This window comes from Vigna unguiculata, chromosome 6 (assembly GCF_037176805.1).
Source record: "Vigna unguiculata cultivar grain cowpea cultivar isolate G323 ecotype 2 chromosome 6, ASM3717680v1, whole genome shotgun sequence".
Taxonomy (NCBI): Eukaryota; Viridiplantae; Streptophyta; class Magnoliopsida; order Fabales; family Fabaceae; genus Vigna; species Vigna unguiculata.
The window spans coordinates 24970172-24977235 of NC_140797.1; the positions used below are offsets into that span (position 1 = coordinate 24970172).

At 35.2% G+C, this 7064-nt stretch overlaps 1 long non-coding RNA gene across 1 annotated transcript; it reads left to right on the plus strand.

The window, feature by feature from the left end:
* The first annotated feature begins 1267 nt into the window (after positions 1 to 1267).
* Positions 1268 to 3031, plus strand: LOC146885676 (uncharacterized). Its single transcript, XR_014995477.1, has 2 exons — positions 1268 to 1667; positions 2448 to 3031. It is a non-coding gene; the product is annotated as an uncharacterized LOC146885676 (long non-coding RNA).
* Positions 3032 to 7064: the final 4033 nt, after the last annotated feature.

The following is a 7064-nucleotide window of genomic DNA, read 5'->3' on the forward strand; positions in this document are numbered from 1 at the left end:
TCCATGTTATTAAAAATTCAATCCATTTAAAATCCATTTAATGGATCTGGATTTCAATCTAATTTACATTTTATATATTTTATGGATTGGATATCTATTCTATAAATCAAGATTTTCAAATATGCATAATCCAAAAAATCCAATCCAAATTTTCAATTTAAATTTTTAGTTGGGTTAGGCTAAAAGTTGAGATGGAGTAGGCTAAATTTAGACTCGGACGGGCCTTGCTCGACGACATGTACGAACCGGACAGGCCCGACGACCATAAGAGGTTGAGTGGGACTAAAGATATGAACGGGCTAGGCGGACTCGAAAAATCAGACGAGTCGATCAGGCCCAACGACTCAAAAAATTCAGATGAGCCCGAAGATCCAAATGGGCCAGGCGGGCTCGAAGATTCGAACTAGTCAGGAGGGCCCGAAGACCCGAACGGGTCAAACGAGTACAAAGACCCGAACGGGTCGGCCTGACGACTTGTACAGAATAAGTCATGTTGGTCTTAAGAACACAAGTTTTAGAAAATTCAATTTAAATTTCTTTTATAAAAAATGGATTCTGAAATTTTGGACTTGATCCAAATATTTGGACTAGATTTAAATTTTAAACCAAATATTTCGATCTGAATTTTAAAAAAATTCAAACTAGTTTTGTTAAAAAAATGGATTTTGGTTGAAAATCTAATCAACTTGGCAGTCACGAGAAGCCACCGCAAGCCACCGAAAGAGAGAACGACAATACAATCACTTCTGTGACAAAGATGGAGACGACCCTATAGAGGCGACCCACCACTGCTAGAACCCACCATCGTTGTGAGCCCCTCAGTTGCAGAAAACCAAAACTAGGGAAGGGATGAAACCCGCATACAAAGTCACCCAAGACAGAGCACTACGCCAAAATGTTCAATAGACAACACTATTTAGATAGTGCTTATTTAATTAAATGCTATAAATTAAAACATGAAACTAAAAGATAGCTCTTTATAAAATAAGCGCTATAAAATTATTATTTATAAATAGCGCTTCATCAAAAAGATGTTATCTATATCAAATTAATATTTAAAAATAAAAAATAAAAAATATAATATGTTAATAAAAAGCGCTTTTAAATTTAAGTGTTATCTATTAGATCATGAATAGATGGTGTTTTATTACCTAAGCGCAATCTATTTTATTTATTAAAAATAAATTCATAAATAAAACTAATTAATTCATTAAAAACTAATTAAAACAAAAGAAGATGAAAATAAAAATTAATCCTACCTCCAAAACTTTTCACTTTCTCCCAAAACATCCAAATCTCTAAATCTGGAGAAAATATTTCAAACCCCACACACAATCCTAAATCCCATATCTCTTAAAATTTATTTCCCCCCTAAATTTCCAACACCCTACCTACGAATCCAACCTCTGCCCTTGTCCTGGTGAATCGTCAAGAGCCGTGAACCACTCCGCCATGGACCATCTCGCTAGATGCACTTCGGGACGCTATATACGAAATCGTAGAGCAAGACATTCGATCCCTCGCCGAAGTTGTGCCTAAAGGTTGTACATCAGCTAGTGGCATGCGACGAAGTTCGTGGACAACACAGCTGCGAGCTCCCGCGCGTTTCCTGTCCGAGGAACTGCCGCCCCTCGGTGATGTTCTATCGCACTGGAAGAATGATATAGGTTTCTGGTTTAATTTTTAATTAGGAGCTAGCTAGTTATTTGATCTGGTTACAATTTGGCTTGTTATTTTGTGCCAATTTTATTAGGGTACGATATTTGAAACTCGTGTACACCAATTTTCTTTTTTATTCTTTATGTTTTCTACTTTACGGAAAGAGAAATGGAGGAGGTGGTTTTAGAATTACATCCCACTGCTTGAATTTTTAAGTAAGGAAAGCATTTTTGCTTCTATTGTTTATGAATTGTAGTTAAAATTAAATAATGAAGTCCTCACCCGTCTTGTTTGGATATGTTTTAAAAATGAAATGCCATTGTGTTATAATTTCATTAGGAACTTCTTTTTTTTCTCCGGTAAGGTTCTCTCCCTAGTTCCTGAGAAAGCAATGTTTTCCCTTTTCAGTTTTTCTTTCATAGCATTTGATTATTTGAAAAAAAATTGAACATTGTTTTCTCTCTTAAGTAAAGTAATTGTTCCCCTTAAGTGAAGGGAAGAGGAACACATATCTCTCAATCTGCCTCCTTAAAAATCTTCTAAATTAAGATACGTATCTCCCTCCTTTCCCTTATGTATCTACTGTCAACTTTTTAACATATTTTGATGATTGTGTTCTTTATACTGCATTTATAGGCTTAATACTCGAAAGCATGAGACTTTTGAGGAGTAGGTTTTTTCCCCTTTTATGTTGTAACTATATTTTATGATCTTTAAGACATTGTTTCTCCCAGTTTAAATATGTAATCATTAAAACATGCTAAAAATTTCACTTGACAAAATTGCAGTATAGGGAAGTGAAAATTGCAGTAGAGGAAAATGATGATGAGGATACAGCCCAACACACTAGTATGTGTTGCAAGCCTCTTACTTACATTTGAACTTCTCTGGCTTCATTTGCTTCTCTGACTACGCTGAGCGAAGAAACATTATCATTGAGCCCATATCTCTAGATATCACAAATGAATAGATTTCACTATGTCATGCTCCTAATCATTCTACGTTGATCCTCAATCAAGGTCACATCATGCTCCCTGAGTTGGAGAGAATTCATCCGCGAATTCATAAGGACCTACAAAAGAAAGTAGAACTATTAAAGCATGATCAAAAGGAAATAGGTTTGGTAGAAGTGCATAATCCATAAAGGAAGTATCTAACCAAATAGTGGATATCACCCACCAAGGTGCCAAGGATGTTAAAAATGTGATTTGTTGTAAGAGACTTTGGTTGATGATAGACCACTTGATGTGCCAAAAGTCTGTAAGGTTAAAATTGGTGCAAAAAATAAGAGAAAGGGTTGTATTACTTACCAATGTGTTCCGCCAAATGAATCCACATAAAAAGTGATGAAGGGAAGAGTGGGAATTGCCATCATGCACCTTGAACCCGTTGTCTAGACTTTTAACTACTTCTTCACCATGTTTTTTGGTATTAGATGTGATTAGATCGTTGTCGGGATAAGGTTGTCCAACAGAAATTGACGAAATTAGTGCAATTTTTAACCAAATAGGAAGGTAGAAAGAATATGATTTCTACACTAGTACTAAAGATGAAGGCGTACTTCCATACAACGACTTTAATTTTTTATTATATTTTTTACTTAGAAAAGTCTTGTATCTCTTTTTTTTTCTTTCAAAAGATGACTTTTTTATTTACTTTCTTTTATATTTGTTTTTGTTTTTCAAAATTCCATATAAACATCTTTTATTTTAAATTATTTTTTAAGAATTTATTAAAAGGTATAAATTTATTTCATTAAACTTGTTTCGATGCACTCAATAAGTCTCATATCGCTTAGTAGTTGAAGTCAAGCGAAGTTTAAATACTCCTACCTCCCTCCATCCTTCGAGGTGCCTTTTAAGGACAAAACTGTGACGAAGCTCAAACGCTCCAAAGCGGACAATACCTCGGGAACGTGGTGTTTGTTCCTGATGATGGCTTCCGAACGAACTTGGGTCAGAATCGAAACAATGGCACCCACCGTGAGGCCCGACAACTCCCCTTCAACTTTCATTGCCCTCGACTGGGGGGCTTGTTCCGGTACACCCAATAAGTCCCACATCGCTTAAGGAGTGGAGGTTAAGCGAAGTTTAAATACTCCTACCTCCCTCCACCCTCTGAGGCGCCTTTTAAGGACAAAACCGTTACGGAGTTAAAACGCTCCAAAGTGGACAATACCTCGGGAACATGGTGGTTGTTCCTAACGATGGCTGCCAGACGAACTTGGGTCAGAATCGGAACATTGGCACCCACCGTGGGGGCCGACAATTCCCCTTCAACTTCCCTTGCCCTCGATTGGGGGGCTGGTTTTGGTAGACCCAATAAGTCTCACATCGCTTAGGAGTCGAGGTCAAGCGAAGTTTAAATACTCCTACCTCCCTCCACCCTCCAGACGTCTTTTAAGGACAAACCGTGACGGAGCTCAAACGCTCCAAAGCGAATAATACCTAAGGAACGCGGTGGTTGTTCCTAACGATGGTTGACGGATGAACTTGGGTCGGAATCAGAACAAAACTAAATTCTTAAAAAATATTTTAAAATAAAACATATGTTTAATACAACTTTGAAAAACAAAGAAAAGTACAATAAAGCAATTAAAAAAAGTCACCTTTTGAAAGAAGAAAGAGAAACAAGATTTTTAAAAGTAAAAAAATTAATAAAAAAGTGATGTTATTGCATCAGAGTACGACTTTATCTAAATAAGCCCATTTATCTTACACTTGAGGTTGCACACTCATCAGAGTTATGCCTATAATTACGATGGTAACTATAGTGCTTCCTCCTGACAACATTATAAGGTGTTTGTGATTTCCTTTGTGCAAGTAAAAGATTTGCCTACAATGCATTTTCTAAGACATAAGATTTTGGTGCGTTAAAAAGGGTATATCATGAAAATCGAACAGCCTTTGGTTCCTTGGGATTCAATATGCCTTTATGTGCAACATCTTGATCTAATGACTTCTTTTGGGATGATTTGGTCATGGCTCACACCTTGTTTCTAAAGTCCCTTAGTTCCTCCAGCTACATGAACTATGCAGCCCTTTGCCTTAGCTCATTTAGGTTGTCGACTACTGTCATGCAAACTTTATCCACAAAAGGTCCTGGTCTCATTGTCGTAACCATGTGGTGCAAAACCACTTCAAGAATCAAATTCTTGATGTTAAAGCGACCTTGCCAAATTGCTCCATAAAGGAACGTAACGATTCTCCCTTTTCTTGCCTTATATTAACAAGAGCTAAAGAAGTTAGATGATGGGGTCAACTTGTTGTAAACTGTGTCCCAAAGCGTTATGCCACAATACTAAAAAAATCAATGGAGAAAGGAGGTAGCCGGGTAAACCAATACAGAATTTCCTTATTTAAGGTGGTGCGGAAGATTCCGCATATGATATCATAATCTATAGTATACAAATTGACTTGGGTTACATAAACATCAACGTGTTCATCTAGGTCAGTACTACCATCATATCAATTCATAGTAAGGGACTTCTAGTTGTTAAGGAGATGGGTTTCCATAACGTTATCCACAAATGGGTCCTTGTGACTTCCTCCAACCATGATTGGTGTATTTGATGTGCCTCCAATTTTGGAAGTAGTGTTATAAGCACACCCCTCTTCATTCTCATGTATAGTTAGGGGACGAGATGGGTTTTTATTTTTTAACGAGGTAGCGTTTTTGGGGACCTCTTTCTCTTTTCCCTTTTCAACTCCTTCAACCTTCATTTTCAACATGACATTCTCCTACTTTGACGAATCCTTCTTCTTGGTGCTCCTTTTCTTGAATTAGACAAATTCCCTCTCCATTTCCATCATTATAATCATCTCAAGTAAAGTCTGACCGAGCTCTTTAGCTCCTGCCATTTTGCTTCCTATTGAGACCGTAAAGCCTTCCTTCACAAAATATATGACAGTCCCACGATTGGCGCCAAATGTTCTTGCAAGACCGAATACACAATACGAAGACACCAATCGAAGGTTTGCTCTCTTTGTCTTTGATCGAATCTCATCCCCTCCTACACTGCACAAGATATATCATCCACTTATTGTTAGCTTGAACCGAATGAATGTTATGTCTTTGAAGACACTCCAACGCTCAGGTTAGAAAAGCAAAGTAAAAGTAGTAATTAATGATGTAATGAATGTCTAACTTCATTACCTCGTGAACATTACTATTTTAATACATTTATGGGTTTTTTTTCCTGATTGGGCCCACATCGATAATTACCTCCATTAGCATAATTGACCTTTTGCTAATACATCTTAACTGCTAATCATAGTTGATTATATTCTCTTTTTATCAAGTCCTGACTAACATGTATCATCCTAGTCGAGATCTCGAATACTCGATGTGGTATGAAACACTACAAGAAAAAACCCTATTACCTACAGTCAAAATCCATATGTAACTCATAAAATCTGTAGGTAAAATAGTTTTACCTACAAACAAAAATCCGTAGATAAAATAGTGACCTATAGATAAATCCATAAGTAATTACATACCAATATATTCGTAGATAATTACATACAAATTAATCTGTAGATAATTATATACAAATTATTCTGTAGGTAATTACATACTTATATGTAGTTACCTACGGATATATCCCTATGTAATTACCTACTGATATGATTCGTAGGTAATTTGTTTACTAGTTTTAATTAAAATGTTTTTTTCTACAATACCTACAAAATATTGAACAACTTGAAAGTCATCATAAATGTTCAAAATAATTATTACAATAATAAATGTAGAAAATTTATAATAAGAAAATTAAGAGTATCATTAAAGTATATAATTGTGATTACAATGGTTATATCTAAGTTTAACAATGAGAAATTTAATAACTATACAATACAATAATCTTAATAAAAAAAATCCAACCATAAGCTTAATGTCTAAGAGCAATTCTTCGGTGAAAATTTTAAATCATATACAATCCAACCATCATAATAATAAAAAATTAAACTAGCAAATATCTAAGATCAATTATACTAATTTAGTGAGAGCTATTTCCCGACATCATGAGAGCACATATAAATGATTTAGAATCACTCTTAACCTGGTCAAACTCTTTCTTCCCACCATGTGGAATTCTTGTAAAAAAAATTACAAAGGAATAATTATTATCTTAATAAAACTTGTCCCATTAATAATAATTATATTTTTATATAATATGCAAAAAAAATATAACACCTAGATACTATATAACTATACATTTCATTTTTTAGCAATTAAAAGTACATACATGCAACAAACTATATATATATACATATATATAAGACATGTATGGTTGGATGGGATCAGGCACAAAGGAAACAACCACCTATATGCACATGGGAAACAGCCATACAAAACGTATGGTGCTTTATGTTCTAAACAAATATATAATTCTTTTAGCAATTAAA